Here is a 26157-nt window from a genome sequence, read left to right on the forward strand (position 1 = left end):
CCTCCTGCAGAGGGAGCTCCTGAGGAGAGGAAAGCTCCTGCAAGATGTGACAATCTCCCCCACCAGTTGAAGAGCCCCCCAGGTGGCTCGACGCACCGGCGGCACCCTGCTCCAGGTCCCAGCCCAGAGACGGAGCGCCCCCAGAACCTCACGCCCATCCCGGACCCACCCAGGGCCAGCCAGGCTACCAGGTCAGTAACCCACGTCCTTCAGCACAGACCCTCCCCTAGCCCCGCTGCACGCAGCCGCGAGGAAACAGTCACCGGAGAGCCAACAGAGCCCCTAACCGGACATGACCGCTACCCCGGGTTGAGCCCCCCAAGGAAGATGCCTCTGGGGAACCCCCCGACGCCCTAAGCCTGTGCCTACCCCCACACCAATCACAACAGTGAAGGCGGGACCAAACTATGACCCCCCACCCCCACTAGGTGATGGAGTTGATCAAAGGAGCCCAGAGCAATTGATCTGATGTGGTGGCAGAGGCTGTATCAAGACTAATGTAATCTAATAGATAATTTCTATATTGGTTAGAATTAAGATTATTTTTATTTTTCCAGTTCATGAGGACTGTTTTCTTGGCTATGCATAGGGCAGTGAAAACCATATGGGCGATATTCTTTTCTGAAGTGACATTATCTAAGCTGCCCAACAAACACACTAAGGGGGAAGTTGGAATGTTACATTTCAGACACTTCGATAAGTCTTCACATATCTCGCGCCAAAACTTCTGAACTGGTGGACAGAACCAAAGAGCGTGGATATAATTGTCCGGTGAATTGGTTTGGCAGTGTGAGCAGTTGTTGGTAGACGTAAAGCCCATCTTGAACATCCGATGACCTGTATAGTGTACTCTATGTAATATTTTGTATTGAATTAATTGAAGACTGGGATTTCTAATTAGATGAAAGGTTTTTAAGCAAATCTGAGACCAGAAGTTTAGGTCTAAGTTAACTGATAAATCCGCTTCCCATTTTGCAATAGGAAGTGATATTGATTCATCCGTTTTAGAAAGCATTCTGTATATTTTGGATAGTAATTTGGGGGGTTTAAGAGTAAGAAATTGAACCACACTTGGTGGTGTTTGTAGTTCAACTTGACCCGGTTTAAATTTCTTTTTTACTATGGATTTAATTTGTTGATATTCTAAAAATCTTTTCTTGTTGATCCCATATTGTGTAACTAGTCCGTCAAATGAAATAAATTCTGTTCCTTCTAGTATATGTTCTAAATATTTGATTCCTTTATCACTCCAATCTGAAAAGTTTATCATATTATTGTTTTGTAATATGTCAGGGTTGTTCCAGATAGGTGTACGTTTGCATGGGATTAATGAAGACGCCGTCAATTTTAGAAACTCCCACCATGCTGTCAGAGAAGAGCTGATGTTGATGCTTTTAAAGCATTCATGTCGTTGGATGTTTGAGCTGATAAATGGTAGGTCTGAGATCTCTAGATTATTGCAGAGTGCTTGTTCTACATCTAGCCAAGGTTCATCTAAGAGGGTGTGTTTTAGCCATCCTGAGATAAACTGAAGCCTGTTGGCTAAGAAGTAGTGCTGAAAGTTAGGCAGTTCTAGTCCTCCTTTATCCTTGGTCTTTTGTAGTGTTTTTAAGCTTATACGTGGGGGTTTATTTTTCCAAAGGAATTTGGACATACATGAATCTAGAGATCTGAACCAATCTTGTGGCGGTTTAGTTGGGATCATTGAGCCAACTTCAAAGAAACAGCCTTCCCTGCAGCCTTTTATTCAGTGAATACAAACACCACCCACTGTAACACCCATATGGTCACAAAAGGTTAAAACACTGTGTGTGTGTGTGTCTGTACACATGACTTCCTGCCACACAATATATGCTTACAACTGTTTAACTACATTTCCTAGTTTGTCATCATCCTGGGTCTTTTGACCCAGCGTTTTAAGTTTGAGTTTATTTTGTTCATTAGGTTATCTAAGTTCATTTGGTTATTAGACTCCTTGTGTTTTCTTCCCCTGTATTTAAGTTTCCCCTCAACCTTCGTGTTTCATGCTGCGTGTCTTATGTTATCAAGTTTGTATTATCATGTCTGTCTCATGTTTCCTGTTTTATTTTGAAGGAGTCGTGTGTTCTTTGTTCATTGTATTTAGTTTCACTTCCCTTGTCCTGTCATTAGGCTCATGTCAGTCAGCTGTTCCTCCATGTGTTCCCACTTCCCCTAATCACCTGCTGTGTATTTAAGTCCTCTGTTTTCAGTGTGTGATTGTCAGGTCGTCTGTTGTCCACGCCATGTTTCCTATGCCATACCATGCTTCCAAGTTTCTTGTCTAAGTTTTTCTTATTGTTTGTTTAGATTCCCCAGTTTAGGTTTGTGTTAATTTTGCTTCAGTTTGCCTTGCCCTTTGTTTGTACCTTTTCTACCAGCCATATTAAACGGCTCGCCTTTTGTTAATATTTCAAGTTCTGTTCCCTGTTCCCTGTTCCTTGGAGTCTGCGTTTTGGGTCCTTTTCTCAATTCATACAGTCTGCCCTCGCCAGACTGTGACATAGTTATCCAAAGGTCATCTCCCCACACTTGTATAAGGCTTAACTTTAATGGTTCACCATATGCAAGCATAGGCGAGCCCCTAAATGGCCGGGAGTGGACATCCTTCACAAGATAAGGAAACCAGAATCACACATGGAATGTGCCTGCAGTTAAACACTTACAGCTAATTACCTCCTCCAGCATCATAGATGAGGAACAGAAGAATATTTAACCATGCAGTTTAAGGCAAGGTTTACAAACTTAAGTACAACAATGACAACATTTAACAATTTACTCTGACAACACCAACTATAACCTTATGCGACTTAGACACCGACTACTGTGAGCAAGAGCCATATAGTGTTGTCATACACCGAACAGAACGGAATTGGTGAGTTTGAACTTTTAAGTGACTGTTTGTGATGCTAGCAGCTGACGCTAATTGGCTGCTGCCGGTCCAAACAATTTGAAGGATTGTTTTGAGTTGACTGATATTTGTTGGATAACAAATGTTTTGAAGGTATACAATCTGTATATTGCAGTCGTAGTGTTTTAATTAAATCTATCTAAATATATTGTTTATTTATTTATATATAATTTTTATATATATGAATTATGTACACAGGAACAAGAATAACTGTATTTAGCTCAACTGGCTGACATTTTCATATTCTTGTGATTTGTTATTGGCTCTGTTTATTTAATGCAGGCCAGGTGACCCTTTTTGGATATGAAAAAGGATGGCGAGCCAACGAACGGCTAGGAACAGGAATCGTTCTGCATTGAAGCTTCCACTTCCATTGGTCTGGTAGGAAGTTATCAAAGACGATGCTCTGTCCTTTTCTCTGAAATCATTTTTCAATTACACTGATTTCTACAATCATACACACCATTCCCCCGTTTATGGACAATAGTGCTTGGACATCTCTCATGGACACTCAGATAAAATTCATGGACTTTTCCCTCTTCAGCGTGGACCTGTGTTTTTGATGCTGATGTGTGTTATTTATGGGGGAACATTTTTTTTAAATTTGAGAATCTATATTGCTTGATATAAGCTACAGGATTATTTAGTTGTCTTTGTGCACCTTAATTGGGTTTTTGATTGACTAAACCGCTGCAGCAGGAATGATTATTTAAGTTTTTCTTTTTCTTTCTTTGTTATTTTCCTTTGTTTTTTGTTGAAATGCATGGTAAAAGCAAAAGCATTTTGTGTTGTGTGTATTTATTAATTACTGACAATCAGCTCCAGTAGCCATTCTTAAATCTTCTGATTAACAATAGCCCAATATTCTGCTTAATACCTGATGTGTATTAATTCATTAGCGCTTTATCAGTGTTACACAAGTCTGTAGAAAAGCGGAACAAAAGTGGAAAAAGCCCGATTACAGGTATCGTTTGAGACTCTCAGAGAATCCTTGTCAAATTACCAGAAAGCCGTTAAAGCAGCAAAAACAGAAGAATTTTTCTAAGATTGTGTCCAATAATCAAATCAAATCACTTTTATTGTCACATCACATGTGCAGGCACACTGGCACAGCACATGCGAGTGAAATTCTTGTGTGCGAGCCCCACAAGCAACAGAGATGTGCAAACACAACAACACAAACGAGCAAAATACAAGAATGGCCAACCTGAAACTAATAAATATATGTACAATATATATTAGTGTATGCATTTCTGGATGTGTATACTAAATATTTTCCTGTGTGTGTGTGTGTGTGTGTGTGTGTGTGTGTATACACATTTTTACAAATTAAATAGTAAAAAAAAATAATAATAATAATAAAATATATAAAATATACAGAGTTGAATATGTGCAAAACAAGTGGCATTTATATACAGTGTGGAGTGCATAATGTTGAAGTTCCAGTAGTGAAGCTGAGGTGTCTATGACGTGTTCAGCAGTCTGATGGCCTGATGGAAAAAGCTGTCTCTCAGTCTGCTGGTACGGGACCGGATGCTGCAGAACCTCTTTCTTGATGGAAGCAGTCTGAACAGTCATCATGAACCTCGTATTTTATTTGGCATTATAAATTCAGTTCTTAATCCACCCACTATCGATCCGTTAGCAAATATAACAATGCGAAAATCTTCTGAAATTCTTTGTTAACAAAATTGTTGACATCCCACATTAGTCTTCCTACTATTGACCCTACTATTTACTCTCCACACTCAAAAAAATGAAACGTTGACTTTAATTAAAATTATTTTGTCAACAGGTTCCACGAAATTGAATTATGTTAGTTTAAAGCAAAAATCTTTAGTTCATCTAATTTAAAAAAACTACTTAAGATTAACAAGACATATTTAAGACTAACTAAATCAAGTTATGTTGTATGAACATAGATGATATATTTTCAGGTTAGATAGTTTAGATTAGTTACTTCAACACATTTCTTATTTGTGGCAGTAAAATGTTAAATTTAAGTTAGATTAATTCAAATATTATATTTTCAGCCACCTTGTGCTTTATTAATTAGTTTTACATAAATCTATTTTGTCAACAGGTTCCACACAAATGAATTAAGTACATCCAACTTATTTTTTAAAATTTCTTTTATTGCCAACACATTCAGTGAGCATTTGTGTAAACCCAGTCCAAAATAAAACACAACAGCTCATTAGGGTTAGTAATTAACAGTATGTAGACAGATGCAACATCAAGACTTTAAATTAAATGTCTGTATCTACCAGAAATAGAAGAGAGAAAAAAAAACGCATTGAAGATCACATAACACATTGATAAGATGACACTTGAGTTATGCACATGTGATGCTAGTAAGGTCTGTGAGTGTTTTTTTCTTTTAGTGTCTAAAATGGATAGCAAAGTTGCTATTTGCAATGATTGCTTAGGGTCAGTCCAGTAACACAATGCCAATGAAGTGCTTTCCTTTAACAATGCAAAGTGAAGTGTCCACCTCAACAGCCACAATTTAAAAAAAATTTATGTAACAACAACAACAATAATAATAATAATAATAATAATAATAATAATGATAATAATCATAATAATAATAATAATAATAATAAATAGTCCACTGATATTAGCAATCAAAGAAAATTACATCACCATCCCAAATAAAACTTTAACAAAACATGCCAACATTATGGTCTAACAATAAAACAGCTTGTCAGCGTTCAGTTTTTTTGCAACAGCACAGCAGTAACCATTTAACACTTGCCACTGTCAACATTTATTTTACCAGTGTTTGGGCAAAAAACTTCAGATGTAAACATTTTAACATGGAAACAATTGTTCGTCTTTAAAAGTCCACAAAATATACATTCATCCTGCATTCCCAACTTGGATGATCTGATATCCTCGTGTTGGTGTTGTTCCCAGACCATCATGAAAATGTTGTCACATTGTTGTGACGTTATTCTTTTGCGCGCCAAGCCATTCGTGCATTTATGAAATTCCAATGTTGCAAGGACAATATCAATTCTGCTTACTGTTTATTAAAGGGTTACGGTTAGGGTCAGTTGATCGGCGGACAGAGGCGGTTTCACGCAGCTTAAGTACAGTTTTTTGTTTTACGCCGGTTTTTCCCGAAGTCGCAAAAGTATGACGTCACAACATTCTGATTGGTCACTTGCAATGTTGATCCTGGAACAACATTTAGTATGATGATCTGGGAACAACACCAACACGAGGATATCAGATCAACCTCCTAACTTACCCTTATTTTTAGTATGTATTGCAATTACCTTTACAATGCACACAATGTAACACAAACTGAATATGAACATATTTCCACCTCATAACAATATGCCTTGAACGCTAATATACACACCACCCTTCAACATTTCTGGTGCAGTATCATCTCTCAATTAAATCCTTTAAATCTCAATACTTTTGATTGTCTCTTACTAGCCCCCCACAACAGTAAAATCTCTCAAATTGTAGTAGTTTACAAACTTTTCAAAATGTTCTAAATTTCTCTTAAATGTAATTTTCCCGTTATCTGTCATTTACAAATTACCATTTTATTCCCATTCAGCCTCCGAAAAACTTCTGTCCATCTGACAGAACATTCATCATCCAAATTAAAGGTTGGCTTATTCATTCAGTGTATTCTTGAGCAACTGTACCTTGGTCAAGAGTATGCTGACATACAGATGAAGGAAGAGCTTCTGAAGTACTTCAAAGAAAGCTTTCAGTCTTGAGGTTAACTGAGATTCAGTGCATATATCCCACCCATTAAGAGTGCACATGCAGAGGCCAGGTCTTCCAGGTCATGCAGGACACACTAGATGGTTATACCCACATCGGCTGGAGGAGTGCTGGCATCAGCTCTTTCGATGGTAAAGATAGCAAGGGTAATTTGTTCCAGCTCCCTCTGAACAGCTGTAGCTTAGACACAAAAACATAGAAAAATGGCATCCAGTTTTAAAAAAAGAAAGAAAAAGGGCCAAAGCTACCCTTTAATGACGTAAACACAATATTAGGAACATGCACCCCAGTGTGCCACTATTTCAGACTACAGATTCAACGATAAATATAAATAGTTTGGGTATACAAGAAGATTTCCCAAAACATTTAAACAGGTTCCATGCAAATTACAACAACAACAACATGCAACAACATTAGTTATTCAAAATTTGGTTTAATACAGATAAAAAACTAAACTAAAATTACCAACCAATTATTCTTTGAAGAGGATGCTTGGGTCTTCATTCAGGTAAAAAGGTAGTGCCCTGAGGACACACTCCCTCCCCTTTTCAATACTTTCCTTCTGTAGAGAGTGGCAGAGATACAGGAAGAGAAAACAGATATACTTTAGGATGACAGAAACTCACATTATACGCAAAATGAATGACATATCCACTGCACAGATAGACATGTACACAAGACCAACTAATCATCACATGGACATGAATAGTTAACCTGTTGGGCAGGGTTTCCACCACATTATATATGTCCATAATGGAGGTAAAGACAAACTAATACATCATCTTTTTTGCATTCAAAACATAACATAAAAACATTCACTTCTGGTTTAACCTAAATCAAGGGATCAGATTTTACATATGTTTAGGTAATTTAAATTTTCAACATTTTGAGTACCAAACTTTGTCTTGCTTAATATAAATGTAAGTGCACTGTGCAGCTACCATACACTAGCTGTTTAAATTTGAAAATGATCTTATTAGCCATAATATTTTGCTACCAACAGAATAACGCACCTGTGTGGCTGGGGCCAAAGTTTGTCTAATTTTCTTCCCTGCAACGCCTCCTTTTTTCTTGAAGACTTTTATGAGCTGGTCAGTGTATTGGTCAAGTTGTGTAAAAAGCCTTGGAACATGTGCAGCAGTAGTAATCCTCACATATTCTGCTTCCACCTGAAAATATGTCAACAAACACAACATACTGTACTGTAAATATACATACTATATGTACACATATACAAACTAAAACTAATGTAGTAAGACCTCATTAAAGCTATAATTTTAACACAAACATTTACACAAAATGCTAATGGAGCCATTACAGCTTTTATTGTTATTTATCAAGTTCCAAAAAATATTGATCACAGCTGATCTGAAAAGAATTTCATGCCTCAGGCCCTTGAACTGCAACCTTTACCATGGTTCAGATGAGGATAAGAAATAACAGGGGCATGGGATGGGTCACTAAAGAAAACTTAACTTATAAAACAGTTTTGTTTTTAAAAGTATAACAGTTCACATACCACATACAAGCTCAGCAATACCACATACACCACATCAGTATAGGAGGGAGCAGGTAAAGGCAGGATCTGAGATTTATAAAGTAAAACAAGAAATTCATTACTTAATTTCAAGAAGCAAATTATTGTTTGAATTACAACTAAATAAAATACTACTCAGAAGAAAAGCAAGAGATTGACACTGCCATGTGCTAACTTTCTATAGAAGCAATTATCACCAGGTCTGTCGACCTCCATTGTCTGTCCACTCATATGTCTTGAATAATTTTATTAAAAAAAGTAAGTGTGTACTTTCACAAACTGTAATTTATAACTACATTGATATGTATAACTCCGCTAGGAAACATGCTGTATTTACAGACCATTTTTACATAATACAGATTACTGATAGAGCAGAACAATGGTGTCACAGTGGCTTTCGCCCTTGACTTTTTGGATTTTAAATGTCACTTTATGCTATCCTTGCTATCCTATTCGATATTTCCGACTCTCGGATTACAGAAAAGGAATCCCAAGAAAGCAAATGGAAAAATAACCCCTTGAAAGAATAACCCCATGAACCCCTGTAGCTAATCCCTTAATAAAACAAAAAACAATAAAAATGTTTCTTACACAGTCCACAAAATAAGCATGTCCAGGACCCAGTAAAACTAATGTAAAACAAGCGCACGCAAACGATATAACATGTCTTGTAAGACAAACGCAAAATATAACCATGCTGGACATATAGATACTACACAACATAGTCAAAGAAAAAAAGTGGTCTTACCTCTCAAAGAAACAGCAGCTTGGCGCCAAAACAGCCTTTTTCAGTTAAATTTGAAGTCTTGCGCATGAGCAGGCACAAGCCGTGAAACCTTCTTGTTCTGCGCGGTTTCATTACAACTGTTTTTGCATTACTGCCACCTTGTGGATATACAAGGTATATCGATCCTAATTGACTTAAATGTTATGCGATCAAGTAACACATTAGTATTATGTACGTTGAATAATAGACACAATTACGTAGACTTGATTAGAAAAACATATGTTAACTTAACAAAAACATATATTTTAAGTAAAATGAAAATAAATAATTAATATACACTGAACAATCCACCTCATTCATTTTTTTGAGTGCAACGTTTGCCGTTTTTGATCATTTTCAGCCAGTGTCCTTTTCATTACTTAATGAAATAGTTAATAACTTGAAACCTTCAAAATGTTCCTTGGATATGGGGTGGTTGTAGCTCAGGAGGTAGAGCAGGTCATCTGCTGATTTGAAAGGTTGGTAGTTTGATTCCTGGCTTCCCCAGTCTGCATGCCAAATATCCTTGGGCAAGATACTAACCCCCACTTGCTCTCTGATGCATCCATTGGAGTATGAATGTGTATGAGTGTATGTTAGTTAAAGCACTGACAAAGCATAGAGTGCTGGTGTGTATGGGTGAATGCGGTGTATTGTGTAGAGCGCTTTCAGTACTCCAGGAGAGTAGAAAAGCGCTATATAAGAATCAGTCCATTTACCATAGCATTCCACCTAGATTGCTGAAAGATGTGTTTGACACTGTTGGTATATGTTTGCTTTTCATTGTAAATAGCAGTCTTTAGTCTGGCTCTGTTCCCTTTGACTTTAAACATGCAGTGGTAGAACCTATCCTTAAAAAGCAGAACCTGGACCCAACAGTTCTATCAAATTAAAGACCAATCTGCAGATTTGCCTTTTCTGTCAAAGTTCTGTAGAAAGTTGTCCTCCTTCAGCTCCAGACCTTTTTAGATAATCACAGCATCGGTGAAATATTCCAGTCTGGTTTTAAAATGCATCATAACACTGAAAATGCTCTTTTAAAAGTTTCTAATGACCTCTTAACTTTTATAGACTCGGGAGATTCCGCCATTTTAATATTACTGGATGTCAGTGCTGCTTTTGATACAGTGGATCATAGGATTCTTATCTCTCAGCTGGAACAATATGCCAGTATTAAAGGGACTGGATTGCAATGGTTTAAATCTTACCTATCTAATCAATCCTTCTCTGTTAGTTTCAGAGACACACTATCCCCAAGGATCTCACTCTTTTCTGGGGTCCCTCGGGGATCTATTCTTGGCCCATTACTCTTCTCAATTTACATGCTTCCTATGTCGCGCTGACCTAGTAGGTGTGGCTGTTACTCTTCTCTTCCTCCTCTTGCCCACTACCTGCTCTGTGCTGCTGCTTGCGCGTGGCCGCTGATTAGACCTTGTGCAATCTACAACTAAGCACGGCCTGGTGCGCACCGCTCCGCCAGGTGAGCTGAATTAAAGCAATCATGGGCTGGCATGCCTAGTAGACCTTAAAATGCATGCAGCAGTCATTTGACCCAGGTGCGACATACTGAGAGGACAGCAAACAAAGCACAATCCGCTTTCCACTGTGAGGAAGACTTTGAGCTAGACGGGCTATCGGTAAGCTCTTGGACTCATATTTGCTGCTTATATGCTTGGGATTTATGGAAATGTATTTATACTTTGGGAAATAGTTACTGCATTTAAGTGTCTTAAAGATGGCAGAAAGTTTTTTTTAGAAGTTTTGGTTTGAGTCTGGCTTTTTTTTTTTTTTTTTTTACTTACTGCACACAGTGTGTTGTAGTGATGGGCTTTCCGGCTCTTTTGGCTCGACTAACTAAAGGGAGTTTTGTTTTGTTGCTTTAATGAATTTATTATTAACAACAATTAAATTATGCACAAAAGGAATTACTAATGTAAAAACAAGTGGTTTTATTTATGTTTACATATAAATATTTACGGTGGCCCCTCGAGACAAAGCACGTACAAACTCCAAAACACATTTGTAGCGTTAACTGAACTTCCAAAACAGAGCTACCTAGATCGCTTAAATTACACAATTGAAAGCATGTGTATTTTATACACAAGCACTCATATATTCAAATTTAAAAAAAAAAAATTATTCGTTTACCTGTTACTACCACACACCAGATCCGGTCGTTGGTACTTCCTGGCTTGTGTAGCCACTAGGTAACAAAAGTTCAACACTGCGCCCTAGCATCCTGGAGCACTTCTGTCTTGTTTTGTACGCGCTTTGTCTCTAGGGGCCACCGTAAATATACTTTTATTTATTCACTCCACATAAAATGTAATAATAAATCATATAATACAAAAACAAACTATTCACGGTTCAACTTTTAACTATTTAAATTTTCAGCTTTTTCCTTTTAAACAAATTTAAAGTGAAACAACACAAAACACTGCAAACCACAATGCAATTAAATATAAATTAAAATATGAAAACAAAAAGAAGATGCACATTCTCTGTCATATGGGCCTGCATGAATAAACCTTCTGAATCCTTTATTATCCACAGCTGAAAATAGTTGTGGATGATTACTATACCTTTCTAATGAGACGTTGTTGTCCCTGGCTCTTTCTCTCTCTCTCTCTCTCCCCCCTCTGGCTCTGTTCCTGTGCTGAGTGTAACTACTGCTCCTCCCCCCTCTGCCCAGCGTAAAGCACAAGGCTCGCGTGCGGAGTGAAGCGGAAAAAAAGTGCGAGAGAGAGGGGGGGAAACAAAAACAAAAATCGAGCCCGCTTGCGTCGTTCACTTCAAAGAGTCGGCTCTAAGAGCTGTTTCGTTCGGGACCGACACATAGTGTGTTGTATAGTAGGTTTGGATTCACACTGATACTAACAGGCATAAACAGAGAAAAGCATTTTCTCAGGAATGTGGCCATGATCATAAATCAGGTGCTGCTGTTATGCAATCTATAACCAGATAAACTAGTTAGCTATTAATTATCACATTTCTTTCTTTAGTAGGTATGTCAGTGATGGGGGAAGATTTATACCAACTAGGGGAGACCGGGGATAGTTGTAACATTTTTGACATTTCTGTCTGTAAATTGAAGCTCTTTTAAGGTAGTGGATTCAAAATGTAATGCAAAGTATTTACATGTCTCTGCTATTAAATATTGCAGCTATTTTCTCTGCAGCACAATTACCCATTGCATGGTATGGTCTCAAACACAAAGAGTGAAATGTTACAATTAACCCCATAGTCTGGGTTAGTTGTAACATATCCCGGGGTGAAATGTAACACAATGAAATAAGGGTACTAACAAAACATTAACATGTAATCTTTGTTTATTCAACACATGAATGCACTTAGAGGTGTGTGTGTGTGTGTGTGTGTGTGTGTGTGTGTGTGTGTGTGTGTGTGTGTGTGTGTGTGTGTGTGTGTGACAGAATGCAGAAATCTAGCTTTTGAACATATTCCAACCCCCCAAAAAAGACAAATTCTGGAATTTTCTGCAACTGAATATTTCATTAATTTTGGTTGGTCTTCCTTGAGTTTGGCCTCATTGGCTCAGTGGGCATTATAACCTACAACTCTTGCACCAATTTTGAACATAACAATGAAGCTGAAAAAATGTAGTTGTTCACCAGCATCGCAATTCCATTACTTTTTATCATGGCTTACCTTGGTGTGGTTTGCAAAGTGCTTCAGAAAGATGAGGAAATCTGTTCCTTGCACCCATCCTGACTTATTTCCACTACCAGTACTTCCTACTGGTCCATCTCTGACACAGTGGTCTGCATAATGTATGTGTGGGAACACAAACAGTGGAGGAATTGTGTTGCCAATGGCATTAACCGCATATACAAATGCGACCAGTGAACCTCTCTCTGCTGATGTCGTTGCCCCAACTTGTTTAATATAAGTTAAAGTAATAGTGTGGTAAGTTGTAACATACATTATTGTTACAACTAACCCAGACTGTTGCTGTTACAACTGACCCAGACTCCTATAGCCATGAACTAGCTAACATTACAGCCAACGGCTAAAACATTAGCACTAAAGACCTAAGATAAGATAAGATAACCTTTATTAGTCCCACACGTGGGAAATTTGTTTTGTCACAGCAGGAAGTGGACAGTGCAAAAGTTATGAGGCAAAAATTAGAATACAATAAGAATAAATACAGTACACAACTGTACAGAATAGAATAGAATAAAATACTATATACAGTAGAATAAAATAAAATAAATATACAATAAGATAAAAATAGAATACAAATACTATATACAACTGAGTAAAAATACGATGACAGAAAGGATTATTGCACTTAGTATTATTGCATATGTATGGATGTGTGTGCTTGATCAGTTAAAGTCTTTATTATGGAGTCTGACAGCAGTGGGGAGGAAAGACCTGCGAAATCTCTCCGTCCCACACCGTGGGTGCCGCAGTCTCCCACTGAAGGAGCTGCTCAGTGCTGTCACAGTCTGCTGCATGGGGTGGGAGATGTTGTCCAACAGGGATGACAGCTTAGCCGCCATTCTCCTGTCACTCACCACCTCCACTGGGTCCAGAGGGCATCCTAGAACAGAGCTGGCCCTTCGGATCACCCTGTTCAGTCTCTTCCTGTCCCCAGCAGAGATGCTGCCGCCCCAGCAGACCACGCCATAAAAGATAGCAGAAGCCACAACAGAGTCATAGAAGGTCTTCAGGAGTGGGCCCCCCACTCCAAACGACCTGAGTCTCCGCAGCAGGTACAGCCTGCTCTGCCCTTTCCTGTAGAGGGCGTCTGAGTTATGAGTCCAGTCCAGTCTATTGTTCAGATGAACACCAAGGTACCTGTAGCTGTCCACAGCCTCAATGTCCATACCTTGGATGTTCAGTGGTTGCAGTGGAGAATGCTTGTGCTGTGTGCCTACACAGAATATATCCCCATAGACATACAAATAACATAATTCAAGTTTGATGAGTTTAACTGCAAAGCAGATAATGCTATTAGAAATTGAAATAAAGTAGAAAAACGTACTTTTTGGCATACAAATTACTTTTTTTTTCGTGTTAAATTGTCTGTGTTTGACAAAATGTGCTGATTTTTCACATGTGATAGCAGAGCTGAATTGGGCATGCACAGGATGAGTCACATCATTTGAAACTTAGCCCTGATTGGAGAAATTGTAAGTGTTACAACTGACCCACGTTACAACTATCCCCGGTCTCCCCTACTTGGTTGGTGTTCAGCCATGGGCTTTTTTTTTTTTTTTTTTTTTTTTGGGCCATGAAGGCTTTCCAGCTTTTTGTGATCTGCAGGAGTCTATGCTTGATGGTCAGTCCATAATTATAACAACACAGACTAGCAGTTACAGCTAATGGATTGTTTACTATACTGTAGAGCCAAAATTTTAATTCAGTAAACCTCTTTTCCAGTGTTTTTAAAAGCATGCATGTCACTCCACCTATCCAACGAAAAGGGCAAAGGGGCAATATTACATATACACTATATCTTTCAGTAATTTTGCAGTCATTTCAAACAGCTACACATTCAGTGTAAAGAAATCCTAAAGGAATCATCCTAATTAAAACATGGATAATCATCTGGTTTAAAGATGTTCATTTCAGTTAAGTGCAGAGTTAAACTGTATTACCTAAGCAACCATAGGATTTTTAAGCTCTTTTTATTATCGGGTCAAGTAAAGGTTACATATTAAAAAAGGTTAGCTAAAAGCTCACCAGAGACCGTTATGGTTTAAATACTAGTGTATGGATAAAGAACAATTGGGTCTTATTTGTGTCATCCTAGGATGGTATAATGTTCTTTTTTTAATGACAAAATGTATGTATGCTCACTGTCCTACCTCATGGCATTCTCTCTCTCCCTGTTTCCCGGACTGGGGTGGGGTGATATTAACATAAACACATCAGCAAACGCAGTTAGGGAGCCAGCCAACCAATGTTTTAGATTGGCATTATTTTTGGTTTGGTCCAAATGCATACATACAGTCAATGTAAACCTAATTGAGGGCATTAATCTAAGTAAGACAGTGGTAACCAGTCTTTCACTACTTTTAACAACATACAGACAGAAGAGCCCATACAAACTATTTGGGCTACCAGAAGAGGTCATCATCATATCAACAACGATTATGTAATAATCACATCACCATATTGGTGATGGAGACTGTTGGGTGATTGGTATGGGCAGAACTTTGTGCCATCAGAAAATGAATTTGAATAAGTTAAATTCGAATTTGAATAGTTCAGCTTGAATCTGAATTGTAACTCGAATAAATGCTTTTTAAAACTGAATTTAAATTAGCCTAACTTGAAATTCAACATATTTGTTTGAAAATGATTGGCACCAGGTTGAAATTGAATTTTATATTTTGAAACTGAATAAATTTGCTTTGAAACTATATTTTATCCTTTAAAAATGTAGCTCTCAAATAATTTCAGTTTCACTTCTCACCATTCAGTTCTACAATTCAATTTCAGTTCAAAAATTCAGTTTTTTGGGACTTACATCCGGTTCCGGTTCCAGAGTAATCAAGCGCAGATTATTAGAACTCCCTTTTAACAGCGGACCGAAAGTGTTACTGACGGCAATCTACATCATCTTGAGCTGGAGCTGGATTAAGACCTCGGAAGTCCTTCGTCATGTCGAATGACCAGCGGATGAACTTTCAGGTTGGGAATAAATGTATTACATGTGTAAGAACAAGCATCTTGTTAACAAATGATTGCTGTACAGTAACCTTTGTGCTTATTGTAGCTGTTAGCTAAAAACACTAATTTAGCGTAGTTTATCCTGAATTCAGCTTTGACAAACAAATATGATTGACTGTTTCTAGTAGAATTCCAAAGTTGTCATTTTGTACCCTCTCAGAGCCCCGTGTGCTTGCAGAGACCCCTACAGTAAGGAATTGTGCAAAAGAATGTCCAAACTTTGTATTTTAAGTTTATTTATGTCTTACACAGTATCCCAACTCTTTAGCTAGCATAATAACTTTAGCTAAAGTGAATAGTTCACGGCTCGCAAAATTTCAAAATCCCTGGTAGCCCTTCGGGCAGACACTCTTTGTTATGGAACGGCTGTATGCAGGCAGGAAAAGGACCCAAAGTGCAGACTCCGGAGACAGACTGTCTGTGAAGGTTCTCAGTCATCCAGGTCATTGCAATCAAAGGACCTTGCAAAGAAAGGCGTCTGGACTTCTTTAAGTTGCTTGAAGACGTTTCACCTCTCATCCGAGAAGCTTCTTCAGTTCTAAGGTCAAATGGTGGAGAGTCCCAGATTTAAACCTAGTGGGACAGACGTGAACTCAAAACAGCTTTAATGCTGAACTCCAAAGGGTAACAAAACTAGGAATACAAAATACACTTATGCAGAAAGCACACACAGCCAGATAAGGGTAGATCACAACACCGACAAACTGAAACACAGGGCTGAAATACACAGAGGGAGCAATCAGGGAATGGGCAACAGGAGGGAAACACAGCTGGGGCAAATCAGGCCTAACGAAACTGGGGAAGCAAAACCAGATACATTAACATAAGACAAGGATCTTCAAAATAAAACAGGAAACATAACACAGACTGAACTTACAGACACAGACTCACAGGCAGGCACTACAACAGAGGGAACAGAGACATGGGACCAGGACAGACACTGACTGGACACGGGGATATAGCAGAGAGGGGAGACAGCAACTAAGGATTGCACAGAGACATAAACCATAAGAAAGAACTCTAACAAAGAAACCAAAGACTAGAAATGATAAATGATATGATAACCTCAAAAACCCTGGGTCAACGACCCAGGCATCCTAACACTCTTCAGTTTTTGGTAGCCCAAAATAAATTTAAGTAGCCCAAAAAAAAAAAGTGGACAGTTTTTTGATTGGTGTTTTGTTTCTTTTACAATATTATACATTAAAGCATAATGCATGGGACATTTCCACTGAAATCACGGGCAAGAGGTAAGTGGAACCAAGATCTAGGACATTTGCTTTTTGAAGTTTGGCAAAATTTAGCAGTCTTTGCAATGGTGGTTCACTCTTTGCAACATAGTACACTGTTCTAAACAGATTTTTCAGGTTTATTTCAGGTATGTTTTTTGCAATTGGTGTTTGTTCTGGGAAAGATACTGCAGACTGAGCAATAATGCATTTCTTGCATTTCTCATGGGTTCTGATGGGACCTTTCTTAAAATTACTGGTCCCAGTAACAAAGGCGCTTGTCGACTCAGAAATCGAGGGAAACTCACGACACACCCGACAGAAGATTACGTTATTTAGCTCGCCATATTCCAGCCACAAATTCTTGTCCATGAAACTAAAAAAGCTGCGCTTTCTTTTTGCCTCATAGTCTGATTTGTCATAACTTTTCCGTTTTGTGGTAGGCTTTTCTTTGGCTGTCCCTTCTTCACCCTGACCTTTATTATTTGGCTCTGCAGAACTAAAATACCGGCGTAAATCCTGCTGCTTTTACACACGTACTTGCATAACGGTTAGCGATTCTCTGCACAATCAACCTCTATCACATGTTTAACCTTCCTCTCGTGTTAGCTTTCTGTTATCATCTCTTATGTTAGCGGGTCGGTTTTGACCCGTGAATTAAATCAGCTATAAAATATACTAAAAACAATAAGTTATCATCCAATTTGTTTCTCATCTCTTGGTTACCTTGTTAGGCTTCCTTATCCATGAAAATGTTGGTTTTAATACTTTTGGTGTGGGCCTCTGGGTCTTTTTTTGTCACTATACCCCTCGATTTCAATTAAAAAAAATTGTAAAATTAACCTCAAGAGAATCATATTAATAAATAAAAGGTTTCTGTGTTACCTGAGTATTACTGAGGGGTATAGGACACATCTCTTAAATAAATCTGTTTTATTGATTTTTTTCATTTTAAGATTAATAACTAAAATGACATCGATGGTGTTACGGGTCAATTTCGACCCATAGACATTTACATCAAGAAAAGACAAAAGTTTTTTTTTTTTTTTCAGCAGTAGACCTTTAATATAAACTGAAAAAAAGAAAAAGTCCTCTCCTCCTTTGTTTTGGTTATAGCTGTGGGTAATCGTGGGCTTTTTATCACTTCCCAATGATACAGCTTCACCTCAGTTTCCTTTGTGAAGTTCTTGTCCAAGGTCATATCTGGTAAAAAATAAAATAAAATAAAATATCACAGCTGATATTGTGATCCTGCAGTCCAGTGGTCATATGGAGGACCACACATTTTCATTGTTTCTTCTCAGGGGTGCCACTCGCAGCTTTGACTGTGAAAATCTGTACATTCCAGGCATAGTTGGTTTTTGCATCACAGGCTTCCCAGATTTTTCTGCCGTTTTTCCCTTGCTTACTGGGTATATATTGCCGGAAGGGGCATTTTCCTCAAAAAGTGGACAAGACATTCATCCACTGTCACTGGCCCTGGGATGAACATCAGTGGAAGAAGCTGCACCCATCTCTCCCAGACATCCCTGATGGGAGCAAGTTTGTCAGACCTCGGTCTGGTCTCTCTGTTGTCAAATCTGAGGACTCTTGAATCAAAATGATATCAAATGTGTGAAGTGACATCGTTGCCTAGAAAATGTTTCTGCCTGTCAATGCATCCCATAGACGATCAGTGGCCTCATTGCAGCATCTGTACACTCCAGCAAGAACAATGAAAGCATCCAGGTATTCCTCATGTCGCCATTGACTTTTTTTCCTTCAAGGTTTATCATAGTAATGATGATTCTTTCTAGTGACAATGGCATAAATATCTCAAAACATCTCTTGATGTCACTGACTTTGGTCAGAGCAAACCTTGTGATTCCAGGGGTCATTTTGATGACATTTGCAGCAGCTGCCCTGCCATGTACATCATGAGGTACTGAGCTCCAAAAGATCTTACCATTTTTGGACTTGAATCTTTCAGCAGGAGTAGCTTCAGCACCAGCGACCTCCACCTCTGATCAGATGTGTCTGTGTCTTCTGGATGATAGTCCACATTGTCTTCCTCCTTAGAAACCTGCCCATCTGAATCGCTATGCTGCTCTGTGTCCTCTCCTTCATTTTCACCAAAAATATGATCCAGAACTTAGCTCACTGTGAATCTTCTTCTCATTTTTTGTATGCTGCAAATTGTAAATGTGCACTCTGGAAGTCAAATGGCCACTCAAATAGTGAATTCACCTCACATGCCCGTGTTTATTTTGTTTTGTTTTTGTGCAGGTATACTGCAAAAAACATGCAAAATAAGAATCCCCTAAAGCTCATATGATTAGGAGAGGCGCTTGCTGTAAGTGTTTTAGCTGACAGTGCACTTATGATTTCAGTTTTGGCTTTAATTATTGCTTTATACTCATAATATTATACCTGGGTCGAAACCGAGCCTAACAACACAAAGGTCATAATTTCAACTAGGGCATTTTATAATTTAGTGAAAATTTTTTTTATTTTGTAGAAATAGAGGTTCCTGACAAAGTCAAAAAGCCTTGATACAATAAACAAATGTATGTGATTTTTTTTTTTTTTTTTTATGCATTTGAAATTTAAAATGGGTCGGTGCCGACCCTAACACGAGAGGAGGGTTAAGCTGCGAGAGATTTCACTTGTCATGTTTGAATAGTAAGCTAACAATTGATAAGACGATGCCAGAGGAATTGGTGCGCAACTAATCTGTCACTCACCAATCAGTACTGCCGCTCTCTATACAGAATTCGCGCGATCGCAAAGTGAAAGCAAAAAACAAGCGCAAATTCAAACGCGATTTCAATATGTCACATATTGACAGTGGCTCACCGATGCCAATGACATAATTACCCAGCTATATTTGCGAAAGAATGCAAAAGTATTGACACACAGTTTTCCTTTCTATGATAGCCCGACGGGAAGGGCTGAGATGGATTTTGGTAGCCCGACTGGAAACTATTGCTAGCCCGATGTCCCGGGGCTAGCGATTTTGCAAGCCTTGTAGTTAGTCTAGGAAGTTGCCTCCCCTATTTCAGTACTGAAGTAGTGAAGGTGTGTGGAGTCAGAATGACTACAGCAGAGCTGGCTGGACATGGCAGGCTGGAAGTATCAGGGTGCTAAAACATAGAACTGTAAATATAGCAAATTCAAACTGTGATCACAAAAAGTGTGTGGCATGAATCGTATCAGGTCTCTCAGAAAACTAATTTGGTTACACCTTCATTCTAACGTGGTCTTAGTTTGTTGCGACCTTGATCAGTTTTGTTTCGTGGTCTTATGTGTTTTATTTTATTCCCATTTAATTGGGTATTTTCGATTTGCTGTAATAATAAAGGTGACCTTGGGAGTTTTTAAACATGCATATTAATACAATGCATTACTATTACTATACATTTTGTTTAAAAGTGCTTTCAACAACACTCAAGTTTAAATGTAAAATGTTTAAATATTATCCCTGATAAGGATAAACAGGAAAGAATGGCTAGCTAGACGACATCATTATTAGTATTATTATTTTTGTTGTTGTTTGTATAGCCGTGGGACCAGTTTTCCTGTGCTCCACTCGTGTAAGTTAGTTTGAAAAGGAAAAAGAAAAATTTCCACGGGATGTGAAAAGAAGCAAACATAGATTTATTCCACAGCTTGCAAATCTTCTTACAGGAGTAATCAGGTTTGATTTATCCTCAAAAAAATAGCCACACGGTAGGAAAACCATGTGTCTCTGATCTCCTCGGCTGCAGTGTCTTGCCCTACGCCGTACTAACCTTTTTCTCTCTCTTCCCCCTCCCGCACCCCATGCACTCATTTGCATAAATCCGTGATGCCGGGATTTTAACTATAAACCAAGCCTTTAAGGCAGACATATTCATGGTTTTACTTAACCAAGCCAACACAATATATGAACTATATTAACTTGGCTCCCACATACCGGCCCCTAATTGTGACTCTATTGCACAGTTACCAAATTAAAACTTGTGGAGCCAAAGTACACAAATGTTCTTCATTCACAACATAAACAAACTTCAGTCTCTGCTGGTGATTACTTCAGCCTGATTCCTGCAGAAGGCAAATCTTTGTAATGGGCCTGTCCAGCATACTCGTTTTGGTTTTGATCCTCACTTGTGGCACCACTCTTGTCTTGTCCGAGATGGTATGGATTACTTTCCCTGTAATCCAGGAGTTGTGTGGGGCTGTAAGATGTAGCACTACATCTTCACATTCTTTGACTTTACTAGCACACACCAGGTTACCTTTTACATCTGGGTCATCTGTAGTCAGGTCTTCAAATGGGTGCCCAATCTTTGGACATTCTTCCATGGGTTTGGTGAAAAGGTCCAGCCCCTGAAGCTGCAATTCAGATGCCCTTGAGCCCATGACGGTTCCCCGCATGGAACTTACCACAGCAACAAAGGCTCATGGGTTTTGTATAGTCTATTTATCATATGAGAGCTCATTTATAATGTCTATAATGTCAATACAAAAGCCTGGATTTTGTTTTTTCATCTTGATGGACTCTACAATCAATCATTAATGCCACCAAATGCATGAGTCATCACACTTTTCTAACTGTAACATCAGCCATAAACAGCGCCCTCATTAGTGATTAGTGATTGCACAGTATCATTAGCAGCTAGTACACTGTAAAAATGAGAAAACTGTTGTTTTTACAAAAAAGAATTGGCAGCTGTGGTTGCCAGAGAGTTTTTGTAAAAATACAGAAGCACAGTAGACAGCTATACAGACAAAATATGTTAATTGATTTACAGTGAATGAAATGCACATTAAAAACTGTTAAATCTACAAAAAAAGACGTTAATTTCACACAACGATCTTGTACATACATAGACTATTTCCTGCATTTTTTACATGTAATAATTGCTTATAGACCCTGTACGTGAGAAAATGCTAACTTCCTGTTTTAAGATTGGACGTAGGGTTTTACATTTCTGGTAGCTTTATTTTGCAGTCAATTACTACTGCGAAGGTGGACTCAATGTCCAAAATACGAAAATGGAAAGATTCCGTTAAGTTACAAAGAGCAGAGGGTGGGAACATTCACTATTGCTGTGTCATAAAAAAATCAAATGATCAATTTCTTTTTCTTTTTTTTTTTTTTTTTTGATCTTTACCAGTTATTTTTATTCTAAGTTATTGTAATCAGGCCAGACTGGACTCGGGGACGGGAAAGGAAAAACAAGAAGAAAAGTTCAGGAGAAAGTTAACATAAGGAGAGGGAAAGAAAAAGGAGAAAAGAGAGAGAGAGAAAAGACAATGAAAATCTGCTTCATCACCTTTGTCTTTGGGTCCTTTTTTTTTTCCTCTTTTTCTTTTCCTGGATCACCTGTTGAGAAAGAAAAAAGAAAACAAGCAGAAGAACACTAGAGCAATATAATAAACAACATCACGATGATATATGGGAATATAACAGTAAATACTAAATGTTAAACATTATTGTGCAGCACGTAAGATCGACAGCGCACAGTGTGCTTTGAGGTAGGAGCCAAAAAGGGTGTAGTTTGTGGGTGTGATCACCTGTGTGTACACCTGTGAGCATGGACGCGCTTGTTTTTAAAAGGTTCCTTCATGTAAGGATCTGTTACAGGGTGTGGGGGGGGCACAGCCCCGTCCTCCAGGGCATGAAGCAGGTATGGAGGAGATCAAAACTCCAGACATCCAGAGGCCCCCAGAACACAAGAGACCAAGGAAGACTAACAGAGGGGCAGCCGCGCCACTGTCCCAGAAAGAGCTGAGGAGAGTCCCAGATGAGGGCTCACTCAGCAGCCGCGGAGCAGAAGCCAGGGGGAGTTTGCAGTGACGTGCCTGTGAGCTCCGCCGGCAGCCAGCCGTGCCAGAGTGACCCCACCCCCGAAGTGGCCCGAGAGAGCTCCAGGCCTCGATAAGCAGCAACCAAGGAGTGAGCCGGTGTGTACCTGGACGCCCATCCCCGGACACAAAGAACCACCAACGCACCGATGTCTGAGGGAGTCCGCCACTGGCAGGGGAAGTGGTGGTAGGGGGAGATAGGCCTCCATACCTTGGAGGGCCTGAGGTGTCCCCAGAGAGGTGGCGTCTGATACCCAACCTGACATATAGACACAGACATACAGGCACACACATATACAAACATCCATTCCCACCCTCATGCTCTCATATGCACTTACTCCACACTCAACCAACGTGGAGACAGACATAAAGAGACGCTGTACACACGATCACACTCCCCAAGCGTACTCTACGAACCGGGTCTAGGTACCCTTGCCCCTGGAGGGGGGAACTGCACCCAGACCCAGGTGGTGTTACCCTTTTCCCTGCGGTGGGAAGAAGCAGATCGCCCCGACTCCGCAGCACCAGGGAGGCCCCACACTCCAGACCGCAGTCGGACGGCCAACTCCTCCTCCTGGCCCCCCGCTCCAGCAGGTCGCAGAGAAGGGGGTGTGAGAAGACTCCAAACCTCCCTCCACCCACTCATATGGGGCGACCATGGCTCAGTGGGTTGGGAAGCACATTGTAACCGGAAGGTCGCTGATTTGATCCGCGGGCTCTCTGTCCTGGTCGTTGTGTCTTTGGGCAAAACACCTCACCTACCGCCTACTGGTGGTGGCCAGAGGGGCCGATGGCGCAATATGGCAGCCTCGCCTCTGTCAGTCTGCCCCAGGGCAGCTGTGGCTACAACTGTAGCTGCCTCCACCAGTGTGTGAATGCGAGAGTGAATGAAAAGTGGAATTGTAAAGCGCCTTGGAAAGCACTATATAAATGCATTCCATTATTATTATCATTATGTTTTGATAATGTAGCACTTGGTATAGGTAGCTCTAGGGAAACCCTCTTTAAGACATTACTCTCTTTTAGAATGCCTATTAGTCCTGGATTATAGATTATCTGACATAAAAACATAATATATGCATCTTTAGAATTGTGTGTCTGACAAGGTGGTCAGCAACACCAGGGCACCACAAGAGACTGTCCTCTTCCCTTTCCTATTCAATCTCCACACCACAGACTTTAGCCACTGCACAGAGACTTGCCATCTTCATGCATCACTGGGGTGATGAGACAGAGTGCTGGGCTGTGGTCAACTCTTTTGTCACATGATGCGAGCAGAATCCTCTGTAGGTCAATATGACAAAAACCACGACTGTGGACTTGAATTTGGAGGATAATGATTGTGGAGGACCAAGGAACCACTGACTCCTCTTACAATCCAGAGGATTGATATGGACATTGTGGAGGAATGTTAATACCTCACAGTACACATTCACAATAACCTGGACTGGATTAAAAACACAACTGTGTTGTTTCTATTTTCTGAGACAGTGGAGAGCTTTTAACATCTGCTCTGGATTTTCTACGGGTGCGTTCTGGCCACTGCCATGCGTAATGCTGTTGTATGTTGGGGCAGCGGGCTAAGGGTTGCAAATAGCAACAAACTCAAACTGATCTGCAAAACCAGTAATGTTGAGGGAATGGAGCTGGACTCTCTAAAATTGGTGTCTGAGAGGTGGATGTTGTCCAAGATACGGACAATGCTGGACAATACCTTTCATTCGCTCTATTATGCTTTGGCCAATCACAGGAGCACGTTCAGTGAGAGACAGATTACTGAAATGCACCGCTGAATGACACAGGAACTCATTCCTGCCTCTTTGTACAATTCCTCCATCTAAAAGCACAAGTACACACTGCAATAGTTGCACTCTCTTGATATCTGAACATCTACAGATTCTCTAGAGAGAAAATAACAATAGTCAGTATGATAAGAGAGACCTCAATTTCAACCTTAGCTATATTTAATTTTGTGTAATAGACTAAGATATTTGTGTAGAGCTATTTGCATTTATTGGAGGTATTTTATAATATTTTGTGATTTTTTTTTTTTTTTTTTTTTTTTTTCATATTGTTTTATTTATCTGGTACTTTAACGTATTAGTTATTGTTCTTACTGTCTTGGAGCAACTATCACGACATAACTTACTCCTAGATTAATAAAGTATTATGGTTCTGATTTGAACTTTGTCTGATCTATTAAGTTCAGGCATAAGGCAGGCTACGTCTTAGGTCCTAGACAGTAACACACTTTCAACAGGGGGAAATGTGGAGTTATACACAGTGGGGATCATGCCGGGACACACACACACACAGAAAAGCTGAAAAAAGTCACTTTTAGGGGCAATTGCAGTTTTAAGACAGAAATGCAGTTTTAAGTGCACTGAATACAATAAAAATGAAGTTTCTCAATGGCAACAGCATCCCCAATATACTGGTGTGTGAGTTGACAACCATCCACAATTGTTACACATGTAAACTTACACACACACATATACACACAATCCAAGCCACTATTTAATCAACAAAACTAAATTAATTTGGGGTAGTCATTGCAGTAATTGTCAATTTAGTGTTATGCATGATTTCTAAATTCTACATCTGAGGGGCTCCCAGCAGGCACAGTGGAGTGGGTCAGCTGCCACCGACTGGGTGACATGACCACTACACTGAATAATCTCTCTCTTTTTGCTATCTTTTCAGGAGTCCCGAGGTGCTGCACCCCACCCAGCGGAAGTGTCAAAGCAGGAGGGCTGGAGGTGCAGACGACCAGGGCATGTCCAATGGGAGTGCCCACGGATGGAGGAAGGACAGGTTTTCTGTGTCGCAAGCCCTCCAACATCATCCCGAGCCTGAGAGTGACATACAGGGAGTGCAGAATTATTAGGCAAGTTGTATTTTTGAGGAATAATTTTATTATTGAACAACAACCATGTTCTCAATGAACCCAAAAAACTCATTAATATCAAAGCTGAATGTTTTTGGAAGTAGTTTTTAGTTTGTTTTTAGTTTTAGCTATTTTAGGGGGATATCTGTGTGTGCAGGTGACTATTACTGTGCATAATTATTAGGCAACTTAACAAAAAACAAATATATACCCATTTCAATTATTTATTTTTACCAGTGAAACCAATATAACATCTCCACATTCACAAATATACATTTCTGACATTCAAAAACAAAACAAAAACAAATCAGCGACCAATATAGCCACCTTTCTTTGCAAGGACACTCAAAAGCCTGCCATCCATGGATTCTGTCAGTGTTTTGATCTGTTCACCATCAACATTGCGTGCAGCAGCAACCACAGCCTCCCAGACACTGTTCAGAGAGGTGTACTGTTTTCCCTCCTTGTAAATCTCACATTTGATGATGGACCACAGGTTCTCAATGGGGTTCAGATCAGGTGAAC

General features: G+C 39.4%; 1 long non-coding RNA gene across 3 annotated transcripts; it reads right to left on the minus strand.

The window, feature by feature from the left end:
* Positions 1-3989: 3989 nt before the first annotated feature.
* Positions 3990-9117, minus strand: LOC113015300 (uncharacterized). Of its 3 annotated transcripts, none has more exons than XR_013904439.1 (5): positions 8965-9117; positions 8199-8264; positions 7693-7848; positions 7149-7241; positions 3990-6859 (listed from the first exon to the last, which is right to left on the minus strand). It is a non-coding gene; the product is annotated as an uncharacterized LOC113015300 (long non-coding RNA). The 3 variants fall into 3 exon arrangements; XR_013904440.1 differs by lacking the exon at positions 8965-9117 and adding an exon at positions 8808-8958; XR_003271082.2 differs by lacking the exon at positions 8965-9117 and having other exon boundaries at positions 8199-8958.
* Between the last annotated feature and the right edge of the window lie 17040 nt (positions 9118-26157).

Source organism: Astatotilapia calliptera, chromosome 22 (genome assembly GCF_964374335.1).
Source record: "Astatotilapia calliptera chromosome 22, fAstCal68.1, whole genome shotgun sequence".
Lineage (NCBI taxonomy): Eukaryota > Metazoa > Chordata > Actinopteri > Cichliformes > Cichlidae > Astatotilapia > Astatotilapia calliptera.